This window comes from Pelodiscus sinensis, chromosome 10 (assembly GCF_049634645.1).
Source record: "Pelodiscus sinensis isolate JC-2024 chromosome 10, ASM4963464v1, whole genome shotgun sequence".
Lineage (NCBI taxonomy): Eukaryota > Metazoa > Chordata > Testudines > Trionychidae > Pelodiscus > Pelodiscus sinensis.
Window position 1 is genome coordinate 46696727 of NC_134720.1, and position 26141 is coordinate 46722867.

At 44.2% G+C, this 26141-nt stretch overlaps 1 long non-coding RNA gene across 1 annotated transcript in view; it reads left to right on the top strand.

Moving 5' to 3' along the window:
* The first annotated feature begins 17524 nt into the window (after positions 1–17524).
* Positions 17525–26141, top strand: part of LOC112543930 (uncharacterized) — a 50220-nt gene continuing 41603 nt past the window's right edge. The window contains exon 1 of the long non-coding RNA XR_003087225.2: positions 17525–19602. This is a non-coding gene — a long non-coding RNA (uncharacterized LOC112543930). The remainder of the gene's footprint in view (positions 19603–26141) is intronic.

The window sequence follows — 26141 nt, forward strand, 5'->3', positions numbered from 1 at the left end:
GAAAAGCACGTCTAGATTGGCAGGATGCTTTTCCGCAAAAGCACTTTTTGCGGAAAAGCGTCCGTGGCCAATCTCGACACGGTTTTCCGCAAAAAAGCCCCGATCGCCATTTTCGCGATCGGGGCTCTTTTGCAGAAAACGGTACTGTGCTGTTTACACTGGCCCTTTTGCGCAAAAGTATTTTGGAAAAAGACTTTTGCCCGAACGGGAGCAGCATAGTATTTCCGGAAAAGCACTGACGATCTTACATGAGATCATCAGTGCTTTTCCGGAAATTCAAGTGGCCAGTGTAGACAGCTGGCAAGTTTTTCCGCAAAAGCAGATGAATTTGCGGAAAAACTTGCCAGTCTAGACACAGCCATTGTCTGTTTTCCTGGTTTATTTTAAGGTGTTTGTTTTGACTTCAATATTCATAAAAGGCTTGGGACTTACGTCCCTATCTGTATCCCCATACAGTACAGACACTGTTATAGCAGAGTGCCTCTGCTGACTACAACATCATTAGTAAAAAAAAAAAAAGACAAGGTGGGATTTGGGCAGAGCATTCCCCATCTAGACCTGTGTTCCTTCTAGAATTTGCTCCCTCCATCTTGGAGTGTAATAGCCTTAAATTTGTTAACCCTTTGTTGTTCCTGGCTTGTGCGGCTGGAGAGAGCTCAAGATGTCCCAAGGTGCCTATATCTTAAAATACATACTCTTTGTGGTATAAGGCAGCACTAAAGGCCAGGAAAATCAGATCCAATGAAAAGAAATGTGTGCAGTCAGTCTGTGGAATTCACTGCTGCAGAAGGATGCTGTGTCAAAAGTGGTAAACAGTGTTCCCTGTAAGCAGAGTGCTTGGGCAGCCACTCAAGAGAAATTCATATGCCACCCAGCTGATTAACAGAACTCCCACAGCCAGCAACATGTGTTTCTACTGGTGGTGCACACCTGCACATGCCTTGGTGCACAAAACAAAATTTATTCTGTGCATGGATGGGGGGAAAAATAGAGGGAGTACTGGTGGTAAATATGATTTTGTACAGTATCTTACCTTACAGACAAGTAATCAATCAAATCTCCTAGATCAGAATGTAAATCGATCTCCTGCAGGTGTCAGGAAGGAATTGTTTCTTCAGGCATGACAACTAGCATTTGAGTAGATATATGGATGTCTTTCTCTTTCTGCTCAAGGGAGAAAGGGCAGCACTTTTGGAACAGGAGGTTCTGAGTTCTGCCCTCCTGATCAAGATGTGCAATATATTGACAAGCGGGATGTTTGTAGCATGTTCTAGACATGCTGCAGTGACTCGGTGGATCAAGCAGTGGACTGGAACATAGGAGGCCTTTGTTCGGTTCCCTGCTCTCCCATAGGGTGGCTGGGGGACTTTGGACAAGTCAATTCTATTCTCTGCACCTCAGTTTCCCCATCAATAAAATGGGGACACTTGCCTCTCTTGTAAAGTTCTCTGAGCTGTAAAGATGGAAAAATGGTATGCATGACACAGGTGGTGCTTTATGTCTACATTTCACTTGTTAGATAAATATATCTATTGCATTATGCAAGACCCCTCTTCAAATTTAATTTGTTTAGATTCTCTCACTTTTGGCCATCCTTTGTTGAAGTGTTGTGTGTCTCCAAGCACCTCTGTGTACGTGGCGTGGCTTGGTTTTGATTTAGGATATCTGCAACCTGCAATAGGACTTGCCAGTCAAGCATGGCAGGACAACAAAAAGACAACTAAGATGCACATTCCTTCGCATGCTCTCCATCGTCAAGTGACCCTCCTCCCCAATATCATTTTGCATTTTGTCTGCTTCCTGTTGGTCTCCTGTCATTAGGCTTCCATGCCCACAGCCATCAACAGTTTGCTAACATGACATGACCAAAAAAAACCCCAAAAACTTGACACCCTGAGCAATCTTGGCGGTTAAGCCCCATTCCAAATGTGCTTTCTTAAGCCTCACTGACATTTTTTTTCTTTCCCCCGTCTTTATTTTTCAAGTCCCGACTTGATTACCAGCTAGGTGGGGGCTTTTGTGGTTGTGCTTGTCATGCTCCAAGTCTTCTTTGTTTGACAGTGTGTGCAGAGTGTCGGTCCTCTTACTAGCTAAAATGCACTGGGATGAAGAGTCCTAATTGCCATTTGATGCCCCACTGAGTGTCAGAGTACATGGGGGATGCATGCTGCTCTTTAGTTTGGGTCATTTGAAATGATCGATGTTGGAGGATGGTAGATTAGCTTCTGTTGAAATCCGAGAGGCTGCCTATGTAGGTAAATGTCATCCAATGCTCAGCAAATGCATTCAGCTGAAATCAACAAGACCTTGGATTTCAGACCTAAGTGACCACTAGAAGCACTGACAGCTTATGCCCATGGAATAAACATTGCGACCTAATGGCACTTTCTGTAGCATGCGCTCTGCCATCACTCCCGATCTCCTCTCCTGTTTGTAACATTCCAGTCTCCATCCAGAACTTAAATACATTAACCTCCTTTGTAAGCATCTTCAGTGAAAACAAATTTAGGCTATTAAATCATCATCAGATGTCACAGATAAAGCTGGGAAATAAATTATGTTTAGACTCAGTGGCAGCTCTGAAAAATTTCAGTTTGATCAGAAATGTTATGAGAATGGAGAATTATTTTTTTCCCGTTTTGTCAGTAGACTTCTCCCACTCTGTGCTAAGAGTTACACTCCTGTTTCTCACAACTTGTAGAGCCAAATCTGTGATGAGGAATGTCTGTGCTGGAATTTAAGAAGACTTTGACATTACAATCAATTAACTGAGGTTGCATTGCTCTGCTGCTGTACCTGTTCCACTCATACTCAGAATGGCTAGTAGGCATGGTGGGGCCACTTCACACGGGTGAGATTGGATGCTGTGACCAGCTATATATAGATGACATTTTGCTTTTATCTGTAATTCTCAGTGGGATTGCTTCAGTAGCTGGAAAAATCCAAGAGGGCCAAAGCACTGGTTTTCAGGGCTGGATGCTTAAGACAGCAGAGGTAAAATGTCCTGTTGCCCAAGTCCTGTTTTTTTGGAACACACTATTTCAGGGCTACTCAACTTTGGAAGCCCCGGGGGCCACAGTGATACTCACAGCACATGCCGAGGGCCGCAACTTATGTGTGGTTGCATATACATGGAAATATATATGCAAATAGTTTCTTTCACACTGACGGGTATGAATACAAAGATTAAGTCAAGACTACAGGCCCCATTTCTTCACACTGACGGGCATGAATACAAAGATTAAGTCAAGACTACAGGCCCCATTTAAGTCAGTTCTACTGATATTAATAAAATGCAATATTTGCCTGATTTCCACCCGTATGACAGCATATTCGATGAACAATGACAGTCCAGGAATTTAACTGCTGAAATGCATATCAACAGAAGACTATTATATTGACTATTTTTTTGTTTTGGCTCCCACCCGCTGACCACATGTTGAGCCCCACATAAATGCAAACTGCACCATGGGCTGCAAACAAACTGGCCGCGGGCTGCATGTGGCCCACAGGCGGCGTGTTTAGTAGCCCTGATCTATTTGCAGGTCTGTGTTGACTAAAATACCTGAATGCAGTCTATGGATGTGCCTGTGTTCCAACATTCACCATTTATCTTCTAAGATAGGATGTTACTGGCTTATAGATCTCAATCTAATTTCCAGTGGTTTTAGTAAGACTTTTTCTATTGACTTCAGCGGGAGTTGGATCAGGATCTTAATGAGACTATCAAGTGGGTTGCAGGAGAGGGCAGAGAAAGGAAATGGGAATGGAGTAACACTGAAATAAAAGGCTTGGTGCCTAAGCATCTCAAGAAGAGGAAATGAATGTAGATGGGTTGCTAAGATGGGAAGGCCTTTGGGATAGGAGCTATCTGTTTGTACAGTGGGGGGGTTTGGTCCAGGACAAGGGCTCCTTGGCCCTGCCAGAGTATATATACTAATGAAATGAGCTTGAGCTACAAAGATAAGGTTTCATTTTTCCCAGGGTAGAGATCTAGGATTAGGTGGTGCTCCCATCTACCTAAAAAGCTCAAAATGAAGAGCTAGAGATTTTCTATAGAAAAAGGCTGCTGTGCAGGAAAGAGCAAATCAGACTTAGGGAGGCAAAAGAGAAAAAGTACACTAAAAAGTAGAGTTGAGCAAGAAATGACCTTCCCATGAAAATTTGAGATTTCAGCATGGGTTTTTTTTCTGTCTCAGATTAGGGATGTAATAGTGTAGTCCAGTGTTTCTCAAACCCCAGGGCTCTGCAAGACATCTCCAGGGGCTCCGCAAGGTTGACAAACTGGAAACATCCGATAGGTACAACGCATACAATCAGTGGATCACTGGGGCTCCGCATCAATTTTTACCCATGTAAAGGGCTCCGGAGCCCAAAAAGTTTGAGAACCACTGGTGTAGTCGATTAACAATAAGTAAAAACTGATACTTTAATGCTATAGACTACATGCATTTCTTCCTGCCCCGGTCCCCGCTTTGCCAGTACATTTTTTAGCAGGCTGGCCAGCAATCCAACTCAGTCCTGGCTCGCTCCAGGTCCAGGACCTATCCTTGCTGCAGCTCTGTATTTACAGTGTAGTAGGAGCCAGATGGGCAGGAAGCCCATCTTAGTCCTGGTTCATGCGAGGTCTGGGAGTTCAGCCTGCCCCCCCCCCCCAGACAGGGGCTGCTGCCACCCCACACTGTGCAGCAGTGTGGGGCGACAGGCACCCGGTCCACGAGGGGAGCTGGTTTTTAAATTGGCTCCCCTTGTGGACCAGCTCCTGCCGACACCCTGTATCAGAGGCAGCAGTGTGGAGTGGTAGGGGGCACTTCGGGAGTGGGGATGGAGCACACTGGCTGCCAGCCCCGCCCCGGGGTACTATAGAATAGTTGAGTAACTGATAAAAATTCATGAAGTTAATCGACTATTCAATTAACCGATATTTAACATCCCTATCCCAGATCAGGATGAAAACTTCATTTTTACTCCTCGTGGTCTGCTCAGTCAGCAACCTTTTCATTTCCGCATCATCCAGTTCCTCATGCTTGAAGGGAATCACTTTCAACCAGTCTTTAAATGGCTACTTTTCTGAAAGCAGCCATTGGGAGCTTTCTCTGAGGTGTCTATTAAGCACCAGCCTGATCACAGAAATCAAAAGGCACAGAAAATGGTCAATTCATCCCTTGGGAATGACACTAAAGTTAAATTAAGGATGAATTTGGCCCAGATCATTTTTACTGGGCAGTATTGCAACTGCAGCGCTGCCCAAGTATTAAGACTTTATCACAAACATCCAAAAATATTAGGATCGGCTCCTTAGAAAAATTTTAAAATGGGAAGGCATTTCCAAAACAATCTTAAAAGTTCTCTCAAAATTGTTTTGAGTCAAGAATCATAGAATCATAGGACTGGAAGGGACCTCGAGAGGTCATCGAGTCCAGCCCCCTGCCCTCAAGGCAGGACCAAGCTCCGTCTACACCATCCCTGACAGATGTCTATCTAACCTGTTCTTAAATATCTCCAGAGAGGGAGATTCCACCACCTCCCTTGGCAATTTATTCCAATATTTGACCACCCTGACAGTTATGAATTTTTTCCTAATGTCCAATCTAAACCTCCCCTGCTGCACTTTAAGCCCAGTTTGTTGAAATCCACCCTTTTCCACAAAAAAAGTTTTGATCTTTTACAGATAGGCATTTTTCAACAAAAAAGTGTTCTGTTTTCTCAAATACCTGGCTATCTCTATTAAGGAGTATTTGGTGGACCAAGTCCCTCATTTTGAGAGATGTTATTCATCATAGTTACCTACTTTCTGCAAAGATTTGGTGTCTTCTTCACTATTAATGCTTGAAAATCATTTACATTAGAAAGAGACACAAAAAACTGGAGGCACAAAAAGTTACTTGCACTAAAAGAATGAGTCCCATGGTTCTTAAGTTTCCATCGATAATTGTTCTGTGTTTCTCATTTTCGGTTTTAGTCATGCATGATGTCCTACATTTGGGCTTCAGCAGGTTGAGGTGTGGGTGGCACATAGGAAAAAGCAACATGATCCACAATGTAATAAGGACAGGATATAATTTTAAAACACATTGACCCAGCTAACTAATACATATAGCTGGACTCCAGAGACTAGAGTTTATACCTAGCTCTAAGAAACAAATACATATTGACCTGTTTGTAGCCATCACCTGACTGGCCTCCTAGGTAAAGAAAATGCCAGCCCCTATATTAAGACTTACTTTTAAAAGTTTTCACAGGCCAAGGCTTGCTGTCATCAACCCGGAAGAATCCTTCTGTTTGCTCCCTATCCGGATGGCCACAGTCAGCATACTGGGAATGCATAGTAAATTGCCTTTTCCCCTAGATTCTGCTTTTTCCATGTGGCCTGCAGAATTTTTATTGCTAGCAATTGCATTATTTCCAATAAATCGTCAGATTGGATTAAAATCATCAGATTTTTAAAAAAAACTTTTTTTGCATTTTGGTTTTCAAACATTTTGGGTTTAATTGGGTCAAATTTTCAAGTTTTTCTCTGTAACCCTGGGAACATTTTGTAATAAAAGCTGCAATTCTTACACATTCCTAGTACTCCAGGGGTGACCGCATTAAGAGAACAACCAAATATCACAAGATCTGTAAATACACTGTAGTAAAAATTATCTGGGCCCAATTCATCCCTAGTGTAATTTCAGTGGTGTTACCCCAGGTATGAATTGAGTCTCATTTGGCTCTTATGTGCATCTTTGATTTCTTGTGATCAGGCCGGCAGTTAGTATGCACCTGAAAGAAAGCTCCCAACAGCTGCTTTTGGGAAAGTAGCCATCTAAACACTGGTATTATGTTGGAGAATTTTCTTTTCTGTAGTTTGTGTTTACAGTTGAAAGCAATTCTCCAAGTCTTGAAAAGGATATAATTATTTGCTTTTACAATTAAATCCATATAAGGGGCTAGCTATTGTTGTATGTTCCTTGAAAACATGCTCTCTTTGATTACTGTGATATTATTAATCAGTTAATTATCATCACCGAATTAAAATAAAATACCCAAGTAAACAAATGCCTAAGGAATGTATTTGAATTCTTTTGTGGGTGGGTTTTTTTTTGTTGTTGTTGTTGTTGGGTTTTTTTTGGCTGGGTTTGATTTTTGTTGTCTTTTTGGTTCTTACAGATGTGGTGGCAGTCTCTCTGTCTCTGCAGAGCTCCCCCAAATGACAAACATGTGTGCATGCCTCTAACTCTCTGAGATTGTGCAGACCTCCTAAAGGTTGATGCTTTTGTAGCAATTCCATCAGACTTCACCACAAGGTATTTGTCTGTCAGCAATGGCCAGCTAAGTGATTCGCTGACACAGCTCCTCACTATATGGGTCACTGGCAGAACAGACAGGTTCAAAACTACCAGACATTCGTTCCAAACCCCCCTGAATGCCTTGTCTACTTCATTAAGCTTTAAGTTCAGTTGTCTTGTCCAGGCAAAATAACACATGTTGGCACTTAAAAATAAAAATAAGCTGTTTAAAAATAGCAAACTGACCCCCTGCAAGGTGAGAAATGAATTTTGGATGGTAGTGATTTTTTGGGAGGGGACCTTCACCAGGGCTACGCTGAATTTGCACCTCTGTGCAGGATAGAAATGCAACCCAATTCTCCATTCAGAACGCCACCATTTATTCATCAGAACTAAAATTCTGCCCCATGACTGCATTGCATTTCTAGACAATTCTGGCCTCAATTTTTGCACGCCGTGTTTGTACATCAGTTCTATTAAAACAGTACCCCCTTTCTCTTAACTGCATACATTACGGTAGAGTTAATAAACAGATTCAGAGTTTTCATTTCTAGAAGCTGTAGATACCTAACACTACATTTTAACATGAGATTTTTATCATTTTAATCTTTACACCCGCACCCTCCAAATTTTCTTCACTCAAGCACAATTTTTACTGAGTGAAGGACTGAAACATATTGGTGACACGAGATGCAGATGGCATTTTAGTGCTTGAGAGAAAAAGTAGGCATAAATGAGACCTGTGATTGCATACAAAGAGCACATGCAACAAAAACTACCATACGAGGTAACTAATACACAAATTCTCTATGGAATACAAAAACCTATGGTATAACAGAGAAATATCAGTAATCTAACTAATGCCTTGAAAGATGGACGCTAGTTTTCATTGCAACAGGAAGGAGAAAGCAGGGTTGCTTTCCTATTAAAGCTGTATTTCATGCTGAAGTGGGAAGGTGAAAAATTGCCAGGCATTTAATGTTTAATTTTTTTAAAAGAATTACCCTAATGCTATTCAACATCAAGGTTTTATAAGGGCCTCCTTTCTTAGCTTGCCTCCTCTGCACTCATACATGTGAATTTCTCTTGAAGTGGTAATGGCTGGTGATGAAAGCTACGGGATAGACTCCAGGTGATCCTGCTGGCCAAAAAAGTTGCACAGATGGAGGACGTTAAAGAGCAGATTTCATGAAATATGAAAGAGGCAAGTGTGATTGAAAGTCGGGGGATATATTTAGACGGAACAGGATCATATCCTTGTGCCTAGTTTCCATGGTGTCAAAGTCTTAGCTAAATCCTCATCGCATAAAAAAAAGTAGACAGAAACATTCTCTCTTAAATTTCGATTATGTGTCAGAAGGGCAGTAGGATTTGAAGATCTTGTCAACAGACAAAACAGAAGAGTATTATCCTTTTGTGTAGGATTCAGCACAAAAAAGATACTATTCAATTGACCACAAATAGAAATGCCAGGAGACACAAGCCAGGGAATAAATGGTACAGCATGTGTAAAGGACTTTAAATAACTTACACTGGGCTTAAACTACCCAAAAAATAAGTTCTGTTAACATTAAGGGTTTGACTTCAGTCTTTAAGAGCAAAGCAATTCAGAGTTCAAAGCCAAAATATTAGTCCTGTTGTGCCTCTCTGTATCAATCCATGGGATGGCTTCTTTGCTGTTGTACTAGACCCACATGTAAAAATAATTCTTACTGGCAAAAAAAAATAGTCATAAACACATTTGTCACCGAGGTTTTGTAGAAAAACAATATTTCTGCATCTGCTTTTTCCCCCACCCATAAAAAATAAACAACACTAATTTTGGATGGTTTATTTTTCTAATGAGAAAATGGACCTATTTTTTTGCAACAATGGTGACATTTTACCAAGGAGCCAACTGACAAACATCAGTAGCTGGCAGGCTGTGATTCTGGGGGTTGCCAAAAACAAATGATTGCCCTGATTCTGCAAATACGTATGCACTAGCCCATCTGTAATATGCCAGCAGCCCCATTATTAGGATGGTTCTCTCCATACAGCTGATCGTGTCCTTAGGTGGGTGCTAAATTGAGGACAATAATACATGTTTGGGGCACAAGCCAAGTATTCCTGAAATCAATGGGAGCAAGATTATACCTGCTTCTGGCGGTGCTTGGAGCTGAACAAAACTCATGCTTGGTTCAAATTCACAAAGCCTTGTAACAGTAGCCTCCTTGTATGATTTTAGCATTTTTCATCCCAGATCCTGCAGGTGAGGCACAGAGGATGTTCAGTGACTTACCCATAGTCAGTGAGTTGTGGAAGAGCTGGGGAAAGAACTCATAAATCGTGACCCCTGATCTTTATATCTAACTATTATGTCTCCCTGCCTAGTCTAAACCATACAGGTGTGTGGGCGGGGACTACAGCCAACAAAAATGTAACTTTTAAAAAAGGACCACTTTTGAGTGCTTCCCCCCCAAAAAGAACTTCCCAAAGTACAAGGTTCCTGAATATAATTGGCCACATTTTCCCCTTGGTTACATTAGAGGTTGTTGTACCATTGCAAATGAGGGCAGAATTTGCCTCTCTGAATTTCTCTGACACTCCTTTAAAGGCCCTGATTCTGTACTGTGCTGCTTATGGAAACAGGCATTGCCTTCCACAGATCTGATTGCGGTGCCTTAACGTACAAGCATCTACATCAAACCAAGTTTGATTTTAATTTAAAATAGTAAAACCACAAGTCAGACTCCTTCTCAGCCTGAATCCTTGCATGCCAAGTTTCAGACCTGAGTATATTTAAATTTTTACTGCCAAGTTATAAACCCCTGCAAAAATCTTATAATAGAAATGCTGACAGGACCTTAACTACAGCAGCGCCAGCGGTCGCCACTATAATAAAGATATTGCATGTTATCAATAATCCTCTTTTTGGCTGAATTCCTGTATTTCTAAAGAGAAAGGGCTTACTGACTTGGCAAATCTATTTTATAAATTTTGTCTCTGCAAAAGAAGAACCCTATTGATAATACAGCTGAGATCTGGGAAGGCATCACAGCCTGCCTGACTGCAAGATAGCAGCGAGCCAAGTGTCAAAATGGGGTACTTATATTTTTATCTCTGTCTGTTTAGAAGACCTATTTAGTCTTTAAGGTGCTAATAGACTATTTGTTGTTTTTCTAAAGTTTTTCCTGTTACAGACTAACTCGGCTACCCCTTTGAAATGTTTAGAAGTAGTGTGGAAAGAAAAGCTCTCTTCTCTGAACAAGGTGGGGTCAGCTGAATTATATAAAAATTCAGTAAACTGCTGCTCTAGACCAGTGTTTCTCAACCAGTGGCATGAGAACCCTTCAAGGTACTCTAGAGAATTCTGGGGGGGTACGTCAACACAACTGAAATTTGGAGAAAACTGAATTTTTGTTGTAAGTTTTACAGCGCTTTCTTATTTTTGTACTTTTTACACTCAAAAATTTCATCGCCCGCCTGGCTATGATTAAGTTGTTTAAACAATTGTGTTGCAATGGTAGAAAAAAAATTGTGTGTTTGAAATCTGTAGGTACTGGGGGTACTTTTAATTTTTTAAAGGGGTACTTTATTTAAAAAAAAAAAAAAAAAAAAAAAGGTTGAGAAACACTGCTCTTAGACCACTGAGGTGGCTTTGATATGGAGTTTTCATATGCTTCTTTCCATTGGGCAAAGTCCTCCTAATTGGGTGGTGGATGTCTGTGTTTGTTTACATAATATAAATAAATATACCACTGTTTCTTTGACAGAGAGGAACAAGGTGGTTCTTCCTGCATCCTGGACCAAATATGATAATACATATAAGAAATGCCAGCAGAAATGGATAAGATCGCAAGGATAGTTCGTTTTATTCCTTATTCTGTTTTTCACAGTAAGTTATTTTAAAAAGATATATTTTTACTTCGGCTACATAGTGGATTTCACATTCATTGAGTTATGTCTCATGCTTCTCTTACTATACATACCCATGAGCTTGCTCAAAAGATTGAAACACTCAGTGAAATCCCCTACTACACTGAGGACAATGGATCTGCTTTATCAAAAGGAAAAATGGGGGTATGTCTACGCTACAAATTTAATTCGAACTAACGGATGTTAGTTCGAATTAACTTTGATAGGCGCTACACTAGCGCTCCGCTAGTTCGAACTTAATTCGAACTAGCGGAGCACTTAGTTCGAACTAGGTAAACCTCATTTTCCGAGGACTAAGCCTAGTTCGAACTTACTAGTTCGAATTAAGGGGTGTGTAGCCCCTTAATTCGAACTAGTGGGAGGCTAGCCCTCCCCAGCTTTCCCTGGTGGCCACTCTGGCCAACACCAGGGAAACTCTATTGCCCCCCTCCCGGCCCCGGACCTCTTAAAGGGGCACGGGCTGGCTACGGTGCCCGTGCCAGGTGCAAGCCTGCCAGCACCCAGCCAGCAGACCCTGCACCTGGCACGGCTCGAGCCAGCCACCCGATGCCCCCCAGCCCTCCCCCTCTTCCTGGGACCAGGCTGGCGGCTCCCGGGAGCTTGCCCGGGACCTCAAGAGGCGGGCACCCGCCTGGTCCAGTGCAGGCATTGTGGACCTCGTCCACGACCTCCGCACTAGGCACAGGAAAGCGGCCGTCTAGGGCAGGAGAGCTGCCAGCCTGGCCACCCAGGAGCAGGTTTGTATGAAAATCAAGGTGGTCCACTGAGACCCCCGACCCTGAGCCCTGAGCTTAGAATGGCCATACTGGGTCAGACCAAAGGTCCAGCTAGCCCAGTAGCCTGTCTGCCGACAGCGGCCAACCCTAGGAACCCTGGAGGGGATGGACCAAAGACAGTGACCAAGCCATTTGTCTCGTGCCATCCCTCTCCAGCCTTCCACAAACTTCAGGCAGGGACACCACTCCTACCCCCTGGCTAATACCACCCCATGGACCCAACCTCCATCACTTTATCTCACTTCTCTTTAAACTCTGTTCTAGTTCTAGCCTTCACAGCCTCCTGCAGCAAGGAGTTCCACAGGTTGACTCTTTGCTTTGTGAAGAAGAACTTTCTGTTATTAGTTTGAAGCCTGCTACCCATTCCTTTCCTTTGGTGTCCTCTAGTCCTTCTATTATGGGAACTAATGAAGAACTTTTCTGTATGCACCCTCTCCACCCCACTCATGCTTTTATAGACCTCTATCATATCCCCCCTCCATCTCCTCTTTTCTAAGCTGAAAAGTCCCAGTCTCTTTAGCCTCTCTTCATATGGGACCTGTTCCAAACCCCTGATCATTTTAGTTGCCCTCCCCTCTCCCACCCTCTCTCTTCCCAGTCTCCCCCAGTTTTGTTCAATAAAGAGAGATTCTATTTTTGAACACAATTGTCCTTTATTTTGTACATCAGGAAGGGGGGCTAGGGAGGGGTAAGTGGAAGGAGGTGAGGGAGGAATGGGGTACGAGCCCCTGATGGGGAGGACTGGGCTGGCTCTGCGGGCTTCTGGGGGTGGAACCTCTCCTGCAGCCCCCCAATTGCCCCCTCTCCCCAGATGGCAGCCTGTGGAAAGTGCAGCCGGTCTGATGGCCGAGTGCTGTGATGTGCCCAGTGTGGGTACTCCGGGCAATCCAAGCCAGGACTGCTTTGCAAGCGGGGCACCCCTGAGAACTGTCTGTCCGGGGTGGCGGTCGGGTCCCTTTAAGCACAGCCCTCGGCTAGCCTGAGACAGCAGCTCCACGTTCTAAGTCCTCCTCTGATGCCCTGCCGGCACTGCTTCCGGCCATCCTTAACCCCGGTTCAGGGTCCACTCTGTGTGGACATGCTAGTTTGAATTAGCAAAACGGTAATTCGAACTAGTTTTTTAGTCTGGATGTGTTAGTTCGAATTAGCTTAGTTCGAATTAACTAATTCGAACTAAGTTAGTTCGAATTAGCGCTGTAGTGTAGACATACCCTGGGTGTAGAAAAGTTCTGATTCTTTGCTGCTTTACTTCCCTCCATACACCATTGACACAGGTGCAATTCCCCTTGGGTGTGGGGTTTTGTTTTCAGATTTATCAAAGCCAGATAGCAGTCGTATGGTTCACCCCTGGCTGAATAGTAGCAAATACCTGTTGGCATTTCCATACGGACAAATACGTGGCCCCTTTCCTCTAACGAAATAGAACTGACTGGATCCTCATTAAATGTCTGTTTTTCTGTGATTGCAGCAGTCTGATGCCATTTCTCTCTCTCTCCTTGATGGATTTCTCTGCCCTTGAGTGGATTTAAAAGCGACAGGCACAAACATTCTCCCCTTTGACATTCTTGCCATTGCCATACACCACAGACCATGCAATCTTTGCCAACTGGGAATGACTAGCAAGGCTGAGGCTCCACCATTTTGCTTGCCATCACACCGGCTAAGTAGCCCCTTGCCCAAAAGCCTTCCCTGCCCTCCCCCATCGGCCCTTGATCACAGCACTGGGAGGGGCGGAGAAAACCCAGGAGGGGAAGGCCTGGGGAGAGAAAAAATGTCCCGGCAGCCAGGCAACATCTGGGGAAAGAGAAAAACCCTGTGCCGGATGGGACCCCTCCCACTCCCAGCTTCCTGAATTGCCCCCTCCCCCTTCCCCCACATCCCCAATACTTTGCCGATTCCTGCAATCCCCCACATTTCCCTGAAGGACTCAGGCAATGCCGGAAAAGTTTGCTAGTACAAATACTAACCATAGGGAACTCATGTGACTGCCATACTGTTTGAGTACTGTAGCATGTGAGTTTCATAAAGGACTTATGAGTTTGACTCTTAATATAAATCATGGCTTCTTCTGTATGTTGCCATCCATGTATCTATAACATTCTGCTAGTAGGCCTGCTCTAGCGCCCATGCATGTTAAAACTAGACCTTGATTTAGATGCACTCACTGGGGGTAGTTGAAGGCATAACTAAGGGCGGGATTCGATTCTAGAAGCTCACTTTCAGCTGCATCCCACAAAGCTCTTGCTTACCAGTTTTATACAGCATATGCTCCAGAAACTGAGAAATATGGAGGGAATCACAAATGGTAAGTTATAAAACCCTCTCTGCTCTTTATCCACTTACAAGGGCTTAGGGGATGGGGTAAAAACAACTCCTTTGGGACAAATAAAAAGTGGCTGAAAACCTGCATCAGAACTGACTAGATCTGTATTTCTCTCTTCCTACTGGTACATTTCCTGGTGTGCTGGATGGTTTGGGGAGGTACCCCAAGATTGGGAGGGAGCTGGCTACTACAGTGTGTCTAATTCAACCAAGGAAGTACTGACCATCTCATCAGGGAGCCTGTTATAAGGACAGTGTTCTGTCCACTGCTTCCGTAGCTTCCAGTAGTCCAGTTGAGCCCTGACAATCATAGGTTTGAAACACCATTCAAGGGAACTAAAGCCCTGATCCGTATCTCAGGACTACAGCAATGCAAAGTGGCCTTCCCCTGTGCACGGGAAAAGAGCATGTAGGAAAGAGCATGACTCAAGAATTTAAACTTAAACTCTGACATCCCTGACATTCTCCATGTGAAATGTTCTTTGACTGCTGAGAACTGAGTGTGGGGAGCTTTCTCCACAGGCATGTACAGCTGAGACCCTCCCGTCTAGTGTATTTTTCCCTTTGAGTTTTGAAGACTGAGACTATAATTAGGAGGTGCTTTTGATGGAATCAACTTATCCCTTTTCTCCCAGAAGACACAGGTTGGGTTTGTGGATCGTGGGAAATCAACTGTGAACCTTATGAGACACCAGCAGGTACCGAAATGCTGATTCTGTCCTGGCAAAACAAGAACAATTGAAAATACCTCCATGCTTCCTGAATGACTTACAGTACTCTTGAATGTAACTGACAAATACAGCACTTAAAGCTAGGAATGGATCACTTGGCACAAACAAGCCATTCTTTCCAAAATCCCAATTACAGAAATCCCTGTTGCTATTTTGGGGAGGGGGCAAGAAGTGAGGGGGGGGGACTCTCCAAAGTAGATCAGAGTTTCAAATGGTAACTTATAAAATCCTCTTTGCTCTTTATCCACTTAGGAGGTGGAGTAAAAGGTAAAAACACTGGAGAAGAATTTAATAAAACTATTAACTAAATCATATTTTCAGAATGTACTTTTACCTGATTCTTTCCTACTATAATTACACACTTAGCATCTCTGCCAGAGCCTTTTTTATTTTATTTTTAGACAGTGCCAATAAATAGGTTTTCGTCATGTTTAACTTAAAAAAAATTATTTTTGCTTCAGGATACTGAAATTATTGCATCATCTGTTTCACAGAATGTAGTAAAAAAAAATAAGGTACTTGATTTTTAGATCCCATATGTATTTAACAGATTAAATCATCTTTCTCAATGTAGACTGTCCCTCACCAATTATTTATATTTTACACATATACAACTTTTTGTTTGGTCCTTAAGTTTTGTCACAATTCTAATACTGCAGAATATATCAACGCTATTGTTTTTGTTTGAAGTCTGCTGTGCCTTGTTTTCTTTTTTCCCCCATGGGGACTAAGAGTACACATTTTAAATCTATGTAAGGGTGTCTAGGTACCCTGGACATGAATACTTTGGAAATGTGTGCTTGTGGTGGTGGTGGTTGGAGGGGCGAGGGGAGGAAGAGTGATGTATGGTTGGTATGTGAAAGAGACGGCAGCCTCAGCATTAAAATGGATGCAAGCAATACTGTATCATCCTTAAAAGAAATTTCTTCCTCAAAGGGTTAAAAGGCTCAGAGCAATAAAATATTCATCATTGACAGTTTTAAGAAGGTAAAAGCATTTCCCGGGGGGCATCTTGTGGTGCTGTAGTCTCGCCTTATGCACAGTTTCCTATCTCTCACTTCCTTCCTCATTAGATTGGTGTTGGGATAAAAGAGTAGAATGGGTCAGGAGGTCCCGTTCCAAGTAATTAGAGAGTTGCTTCTTTTATCTAAGTGTACCTTGTTAAAGTATATCAGTGTCAGCCAGGTTAATTGGAACTTTAATACATAATTGATGTTAATTTATGGCCCTTTTTGTTCCAGGATGCTCATGTGGACCCTACACTCAGGATACAGTTTTCTTGTTATTAATTATATACAGAAAACCAATATCCCCATGGGAAGGAACCAGTGTCACCCACAACTTATAAATGATCCAGCATATCTATTATAGCTATGCGGATCTTCTGTTCCTAAACCCGAGCTGCCTGCTTTACTGGTAATTCATGATTTACAAAAGCTTCTATTCAGAGTTGGTCTAAAATAAACGCACTTCTCCTCTGGCCAGTTAACTCTACTGAGTTCAGTGGGCCTACTCCCGGTTCCTACCATTGTGAGTAGAGTAGAGTAAGACTGTACTCCACCATTATGGATTGTTCAGTGAGTCTCATACATACACAATCTGTTTTCTCCCTGAATTTACAATAATCCATTTGGCAGCAGCAATACGCTGAAAATTGATAAAATAGCAGAACACAAATCTAAACAAACAGTTAATTTAAGGATCAAGCCTCAGACCCTCAGTTAATTGATTTGATATCAATTTACTAATACCAGCCATCTCCAGCAATAGGCCATAAAAAACCAAAACGAACTAGATACACACAGATCCAATTTGCTGTTTCCCTCTCGCTTGACAGGGAAATTGCTCAGGGAGTAGCCTCAGATCCATTAGGCTCTGGTTTCTTGCTCCTTTTTTGGAGTGGAGCAGTTTCAGATTGGTTGCTCTGTCTAGACCCAGAGGCTATGTCATGCAAATGTAATCAGCATGAGTTGCGTGGATACTACCTTTAAATACATACAAACTTCGGTCCTTTTCTGAAATCCCACCAGTGGGGCAAATCCTTAGGAAAAGCCGTGAAAGGTTGAACTTGTTGCATCTCTTACTGGACTGAAGTTCGGAGCCCCAAGGAAGGAGATAGCAGGTGTAACACAGAAAAGCTACAGAGCTGCCTTTCCTAGCCCAAACCTTGTGCTTTCCCATTCTCAGTGTACATAAGCACCCCGTTAGAGGGGGAGCATTTCTTTAGGGCCCTTGCTTTACCCTTCTCCCAATTTATCCCTATTTCTGCAGTCTTTAGCCTCCATTTTGATTCCCCTCTACAGCACAGTGTGCATGGAGATCATGTGCTTTCACATTGTGGTGTCCTCAAACTGATGGAGATGGAGCCAACAATATCTTGAACACTTGCCATTCCAAGTTCAGTGACACCTTATTGATGTTGCTGAAATTCTCTGTCTCCTAGATGCTGCCAGGTTTCAGACCAGAGAGACCCACACGTTAACTCTGTATAACTGGTTTTCTCCTTTAATTTATATCTTGATTCATTTGGTCTCGGAAAACCAGCTGTGACATAACATAACATGCCTGTTGTGGCTCACGCTGGAACATGACACAAAACATGATGTGTCAAGTTTCTTTTGAACCTTTCTCCGATCGGGTATCAGCCAAAAAGAGGTCATTTTAATTATCAGATTATTAATTAATTAGATAGTTAATTGTCAGACAGATGAACCCAAAGATTATGTAGCACTCTCCCTGTATGTCTGGTACAAAAGACAAAATATGATTTTTTTTTAAGTGAATGAATAAAAATAAAACTCCGCAAAGTTTTTGAACATCCATTTTGTGGATTTAATGGTTTGTTTGAATTGAAGCATTTTATATGAGGTTTGTGTAACATTTCTTAGTTATTATTGAATCTTATTGCAGGCAGAGCTATTACAACAGCTGGTTGAACAGTGACAACAAACATTTGTGATCATTTTGCAAGCTGGAAATTGCATCTCGGTTCAAGTACGTTCACGCCCCTTTTATTCCCGAGTATGCGAATGTTCATGCTTAGCTGCTTTGTGTACAAATGCTTGGGGATGAGCATGAGTTTGTGTGAATCGATGAGTTTGCATGAGAACGTGGGGATTGTGAGAGAACTACATGGGGTTTTTCTTTGTGGGTCTGGAAGTGAAGTAGGTAGGAGGCATTTAAAACCAAATAATTCTGATGAAATGCAGCGGTGATTAAAGAAGGGAAAAGACAGGGCTGGGAAGGAGCAAAAAGAGATGTCCACTGCTCGGTAATATTTTCTGCTCTAGCCTCTGAGCATGTAGTAAAGTCTTTGAAGGATGGCCAGAAATTGAGGCAAGGAGATCAGTGTCCTGGGACAACTATCCTTTGGGCCTACCTGTATGCATGGCACGAGGGTAGGTATATGTCTGTGCACCACAAAGTCACCAGTGGCAAGATGGTCAGGAAAGTTGGGAAGCCAGTAAGCAGCTCCAGTCAGGAAAGGGGAGGGTTCTCGTAGCAGCTGCAGGGCGGGCAAGTGGAAGACTGGCACTAAGGCAATTAAACAAAGAAAAGTAACCAAGCTACAGGAAACAGGGCTGCACCTGCAAGCGCTGTGTCAGTGACCATGGAGACGAGGGCTGAGGAGATCAATGTATGCAATACCCTTGATATCATTTTTCTGATGGCTATATAGGTCAGCGCTTAATGCAGCAAGCAGGACTTCAACCTCCAGCTTCAGTATCCGCATGAACTAGCTTCCCTTTTCTCAATCCTTCCTGGGTGCCTGCATATAAACAGTAAGCCTCTTTCACAGGTTTGCGCTATCTTCAGACAAGATGCCATCTTGAACAGCTCTGTTAAATAATGCCAAGTGGAACTGAGCATTGTTAAATAGCCTTTAGGGTAGAGTGCAAGTCTTAGCTTTAAGAGAATTAAGTGTCCACATTTTTAAAAGAAACTGAGTATTTTTCCTAGGACAGCTAAGGTTATGAGAGAAATCCAATAGATGTCAAACACCATCACAACTTCATGAAAATCTCTTATGGCTTTTGATTGTATTGTTTTGTCTTGTCCAATAATTTCCTTAGAGAGAACTGGTGAACCTCACAGAAACTCCTTCAGGACTCCATATTCTCAAAGGAAAGTTACTAACTGGTACTGAAGACTTTTTCTGGGCTTACAGTCTCATAGCCATGCACTAGGAGTTGAACTAGGTATCATTCAAATGTAAGTTGCTGGTGATGTAGTAGACTTTTTTTGGTTGTGGCTACTGCCTAGTTTAATGAATGTGTATCTCCCTTGTCCACTTGGCTAGAGACAACATTTCACATGGTTGCTTTGTTGCCACTTCAAATGACACAACAATCAATAGAATCAGAAAGACATTCTATACCAGATTGTCTGTGCTTCCCTACAGCCGAATATACACTACACAGAAGATCGATGCTGCCGTGGTCCATCTTCCAGGATTCGTTTATGTGAGTCTAGTGAAGACCCGCTAATTCGACTGAGAGGGAGCCCCCTTTGGAGCTGGGACTCCTGTTCTTCACAAGGAATAAGGGAAGTCGATGGGAGCCACTGTGTGGATGGTGATTTAAGGTATGTTGACTCCAGTGCCTCAAGTGACATAATTTCACAAGGTCATCTCCATTTGTTTCCTCTTACTATAGCCGTTGGTGAGAGAGAGGCCTGGCTGAATGACCGGGGAACCATAAATTGCTGAATCTTAATCCTGCTTCTGGGACTAGCTTTGAGCAATTCCATTCACTTCAGCATCCCCCCATCTGTAAAATGGGTTCATTTCAGTTACTGATGACATAGTGGTTAGGATTCATTAGTCAGTGCTTTGAAAATGAAAAGTGCTCTATAAATATCTTGAGATGACCAGGCTGCTTTTTTACAAGTGAACACCTTGTGGCACTCTGTATGTTCAAGAAATGTACGACCAGGCCCACTACCTGCCATGGATTCCCCGCTTGCAGTTATCATCTTCCTTCTGACTTGGTCATGATGTCTCCAGCAATCATTGTGATGCCTCCAAGGATTAGAGAGGATTATGACTTCAGTGGGAGAACTAGCACTGGGATAAATGAACCCGACAGAAACCGAGCTCTTGTTTTCCCACAAGTGTCCTCAGTGATAAAAACAAGAGAAGGGAAGCACAGACAATCTGGTATACCTGTGGCTTTGTCTCTAAATACAGCAGCTGAATTGGTGTGGCAGCAGAATCTTAAAGGGGAACTGTTTTGCTCGTGAGCTACACAGAACTGCCATTAATAATCCATTCTTATTGAGCTGTGCAGCAGAGACTGTGGAGTCCAGAATTGAAAAAAAAAATCCCCAACCATTCACTGGCCTGCCTAAGACCACGATAAATACAAGCAGTGTTTACTTTAAGGGGCCAGTTCTTAAACAGTCCATACAGAAATTTGAGGAGACTTGCAGGAAGAGGGAATAGATGAGACAGTTTCCCCTATGAACAGTCAACTCTGGCCATGGATAATCAAAATTCACTAATCAGTGCTACTCCAGGAGGGTCAGAAAATGATGGAAAGATGCTATTTTTCATGCAGTGAGAACAGCTTCTGGTAACGCTCTGTCACCCAGAATAAGAAATGGGAAAATATGTACACCCCAACCTAACCATATTAGAGCCCTAACCATAAGCCCCACCCCCTGTCAGTGTGGCTGTGGAGGATCTTTCTGGCTGTTAAATGCATTTTGATTTCACCTCAGGGATACTGAAATTATGAGGTTATGCTTGTCATGCACCAGGGACTGCTGCTCCCTTCAGGTTTTTCATGCTTCATTCTCAAATTGCAAACCAATTAGAGTTGTTTTGTTTTCCTGGTTACATGAAATTCCAGTATATACTCTGCCCAAAGCTGCTCTCCTTACCTGTTACAGTGTGTTTTACCTACCGAACGCGCCTTGATCGGATCATAAGAGCTTCATGCTGCAAATTGTGCCACCGTCTGATCTGAAAAATTTGATTTGCACAGCCTCTGTAGCTTTCAAATTCCTAATATTACTCTCTTACAAGTGAACATTAAAAAATGCTTTGGAAGCCACACCACGAAAGTACAGGTAGTCCCCGGGTTACGCGGATCCGACTTATGTCAGATCCGTACTTACAAACAGGCCTTTTCTCGCCCCGGAGGACACGGGCGGCGGGACCGCCCAGACGCGCCGCGGTCCCGCCGCCCGCGTTCTCCGTGGCAAGAAAAGCTGCAGACCAGGGAGACGCGGAGCAAAGCCGTGGAGGATGTGGGCGGCGGGACCGCGTCGCGTCTCGGCGGTCCCTCCGCCCACGTCTCCCTGGTCTGCTGGGGGGGGCCACTAGCTGCCCCCCCCCCCCCAGCAGACCAGGCTTTTCTCGCCGACGCCTGGGGTAGAACAGCTGGGGCGCTGCCGGGTTGGTCCTGCAGCACCGCTCCTCAGCTCTACTGGACCAACCCGACAGCACCCCAGCTGCTCTGCCCCAGGCGTTCTGATTCAGCCGCTGCTGGTCAGTTTCAGCAGCGGCTGAATCAGGATGCCTGGGGCAGAGCAGTTGGGGTGCTACTGGGTTGGTCCAGTAGCACCGAGGAGCGGCCGCACTACTGGAGCAACCCAGCAGCACCCCAGCTGCTCTGCCCCAGGCATCCCCAAGTCAGCCGCTGCTGAAACTGACCAGCGGCTAATTCCAGGAAGCCCTAGGCAGAGTTGCTCTGCCCCGGGCTTCCTGGAATCAGCCGCTGATCAGTTTCAGCAGCAGCTGACTTGGGGACACCTGGGGTAGAGCAGCTGGGGTGCTGCTGGGTTGGTCCCCACAGCGCCTACCCGGCAGCACCCCAGCTGCTCTGTCCCAGGCGTCCAGATTCAGCCACTGTGGAAACTGATCAGCGGCTGATTCCAGGAAGCCCGGGGCAGAGCAACTCTGCCTCACGCTTCCTGTAGTCAGCCGCTGGTCAGTTTCAGCAGCGGCTGAATCTGGACGCCAGTTCCGACTTACATACAGATTCAACTTAAGAACAAACCTACAGACCCTATCTTGTACGTAACATGGGGACTGCCTGTATCTGCAAACTCTTTGTGTAATACGTAATTCTACATTGCTGTAAGCCAGTGCTTTAAAACACTAGTCTTTAGGATAAGGATGTATGGGTTGGTGGGGGAAAGGGGTTTACACCCTATGCTAATATACTTGGACTGTAGGTATTTTATACTGAAGTACTAATCCATGTACATTGTAAAAGCTAAATCCGCCCTGCATGTGTTGTGCATTCATGAGAAAGTATTGAGGGTCTGAATAAAATTTGCTGTAAATTTCAATTTCTGCCAGAAAGCAGCTAAGTTCCAAATAAAGATTTGTTTGCTACCCTCTTGCAAGCCCCATCATGAACATACTCTGTAAATACTCTGTTAATTATATGTACCTTGTTATCACAACATATGCTAGAAGCCTTTTTCGTATAGTTTACATACAGAGACAATGTCTAGTTCTGAGCCTAGAGCTCCACTTAGTGGACTAAGCTGTTCATGAAATGTATTGCTGATACTGCTTCTTAAAACAGAAGATCACAGCTGCTACTAGAGACAGAAATGACCAGTTTGATTATCCAGGCAATTTCCTTAGCAATGCTGGAGGAGGAGGGAGGGGATGTTAATATAAACCCCATTTTACAGCTAAGGAAACTGAGGTATCTTACATAAGGTTTCTGTCAACTGCTACAACCAAGTTTTTCCAATTGTCTTGCAGCACTTTAGAGCAGTGGTCACCAACCAGTAGATCGGGATCTACTGGTAGATCTTGGAAACTCTGACAGGTGATTCTGACTGGTTTGGCCAAGAAGCTATCTAGCGCCAGCACCTCAGCTGCCCTTCACCGCACAGCTGCCCTTTGCCTTGGAACTTCCCCTTTCCGGGAGCCTCCTGCTTGCGGTACAGAGCAGGGAAGGGAGAAGAGTGGTACTTATGTCAGGGTGCTCCCCGCTCCTCCTGTATTCTATCTCCACAGAGCAGAGAGGGGGCACAACAGGGCTTGGGATAGAAGCAGTTTGCTGGTTGCTTTTGAGAGTGGGGCAGGGCCAGGGCAGGGGTGAGCCGCATGAGCCTCACTGCACCACCATCCAGGAGCCACGTGAGGTAAGCAGTGTCCAGCTGAAGCCAGCGCCAATCCTCTGCCCCAGTCATGAACCCCCTCCTGTGCCCCAAGCCCTTACCCCAGGGTCAGTTCAGAGCTCCTCTCACACTCCAAATCACTTAGCCCAAGACCAGAACCTGCACCCCAACCCTCTGCCCCTGCCTGATGAAAGGGAGGGAGGATGGAGTGAGCAGGGGCAGGGCCTCGGAGAAGGTGCACAAAGGAGGCAGGACAAGGGTATTTGGCTTTGAGGTAGATCTTGGACTGCACTTAAATTCAAAAAGTGAGCTTATGCCTAAAAAGGTTAGAGACCCCTGCTTTCATGGGCACAACCAAGCTCATAATACCATCCACGTTTTTTGTTAGGCTCTAAGGTGCTGCAAGACTTCGTTGTTTTTTTACGTTTTTCCAGTTACTGACTGGTTTCCGGGCTGCCCCCAGACTTCAGCCACGATGAAGACAGTGGGGCTGTGTGACCTGCTTGTGCTCCAGGGCAGGAGACTAGGGACACTTGCCTTCCCTGTGCAGTTTATTTACAATATTAGCTTCCACTATCTAGGCCTGACCTTTGGGCAAGGCAAGCGAGACAGTTGCCTTGGGTCCTGCACATTCAGAGCCCCGCGCCACGCAGCTCCTGGCCCACCCACCTGGCCACTCACTCGTCAGGGCCCCGCGCTGCCCAGCTCCCAGCCCCACCCACCCAGCCACTCACTCGCGGCCATGCGGCTCAGCCACACTGCCTTGGGCCCTGCAAACTCTTTGGCTGGGCCTGCTACCATCCTTATACACTATCTAGCCTGGCCTCTATAGTCCTAAGGAGCCCTCAGCTCCTGATATAAGCCAGGAGAAGTAGGTTCTCCCTTTTTGCTGCCCCGTTTTTCCCATTTCCTTCCTGTGCTGGCTGTGTCATGTGCCGAATGGCCTAATTAGCCGCTTAGTTCTCCTCAGCCCATCCGTTAGGCACAGTTCTTCTTTATGGAGTCTGCTCTAGCGTCATCAATTAAAGCAATAGGGCCCAGAGTGTTGGATCGGTGTTGATTGCCTGGCCCTTTGTCACAAGCACTGGAACCCGGGGCTGAAGAGGATTGTGAAAGAGTACGTCCTTTTTTCACCCCAGTGAGCTGAAGTATTCAAGTCTGTATGGTGAAAAATACAAAATATTCATCTAGTCAGGGCACAGAAGCATGCTATGATTTGTGCATCTAGTCAAAACTCCTGTTCGTTGTACAGCAGCAGCACTTAGAGGCCTCCATCAAAGGGCACCTTGTGCTAGACACTATACAAACATAGGACAAGAAGTTAGTCCCTTCCCTGAGGAATTTATAATCTGATGTAGCCCAAACAGCTTGACTCTCAAATTACATGTAACTTTCCAGGACAAGGGAAGAGATGTAGCACTTGGCTTCTGTCGGTTCTCTCTTTTGAATTATTCAGATTATTTTACAGTATCTTGTCTTCCACAGGATCTGTTTTCATGAACATTATCCAAAGGAAATGGCTTCTTTTTACAGATTTGACTCCTCCACTGCTGGGTTGAATAACAAAAGACTAACACAGCCTGTCCCTTGATCCTGTGAGGTGATGGAAACATGCTGTGTGGACTTCAATGGGGAACATGGGCAGTCGGCAGGTCCCTGGAGCTGTTTGCTATCTCTCAGGATTGGATTCCCTTTTTGTTGTTAGTTGGTATTTTGCCTGCATTAGTATCGTCCCTTTCTATATTATTTAAGTATTGTGGGCAGGGGATCCAGTGGTAGCATACGAGCAATAAGTAGGGAAAAGACACACATCTGTATTGCGGCGTGGCATGGAGGAAGAACTTAGAATCATAGGACGGAAGAGGCCTCGGGAGGCCATCAAATCCAAACCCATGTCCAAAGCAGAACCAACCCCAACTAAATCATCCCAGCCAGGGTTTTGTCAAGCCGGGACTTAAAAACCTCTAGGGATGGAGATTCCACCCCCCTCCATAAAAAGAGATAATTCTATTCAGTCTGATTATCTCTTGGAACTTGTGTCCAAACCAGCCTGGCTCAAATGACTTGTTGATGGGATTCATGGCATATTAGCAGACGGACATCAAGTTAAAGATTGTTCCTGGTGATCAAGGATCTTTTGCTAAGTTCAAGGTTCCCACTAACCTGTAAACATTGTAGGAGTTGAATATGCAGTTTCCCAAGACAAGCCAGAAAGTGAGCTCTATGCTTGTTTCCCTGCCTGGGCACCACAAGGTTCTATGATATGGAGGATGTTGGGTCAGTCTCTGTGCCCAATATTGATCTTTTCTGCAGCTACACAAGTGTTTGTTTTGCAATGCAAGGCACCCAATTGTATGTATCATTCCACTACCTAATTTCACATGGGCGACTGGGCAGCCATGACACTCACTCCCTGCCAACCTACACTGAATTTGGACCACTGATCTACATGCAACTACACTATCTGCTGTTCCCTGTTCCCTAAACAATCCAGCAGTGTTGTCTTCAAGTCATCATTGTCAAGTCCAAGTTGAGTCTCAAGTCACTACAGTTCAAGTCTCAAGTCGAGTCTCGAGTCCCTAACGTCACTATCGAGTCAAGTCCCAAGTCGAGTCTCAAGATTTAATTTTAAAAATGTCAAGTCACTTTTGTACACGCCATCAATATCGGCATTTTTGGACATTTTTTACCAAGTCGATTTAACAAAATTAGCAAATCTCAAGTTACAAACAATGAACCTGAGTTGAGTCTCAAGTTGAGTCACCTAGGCCACTTAAGTCGGACTCTAATTCAAGTCGTGGGACTCGAGTCAACAACTTTACTATCCAGTTCCCCATAACTCTTCAGCATGATCCTCTTTCCCCAAATGATCTGTGCCCATTTGATGAGACTTATTGATAGTATTTAGATAGGGAAGTTCAGAGTAGATACCAGTGCTATTTAAAATAGTGGTGTCAGAGCTCCCCTTTTAGGCGTGCAGTCTAAAATAAGTTAATGATCTCCCTGAGGCCCACATCTAAGTCTGGATTTGAATT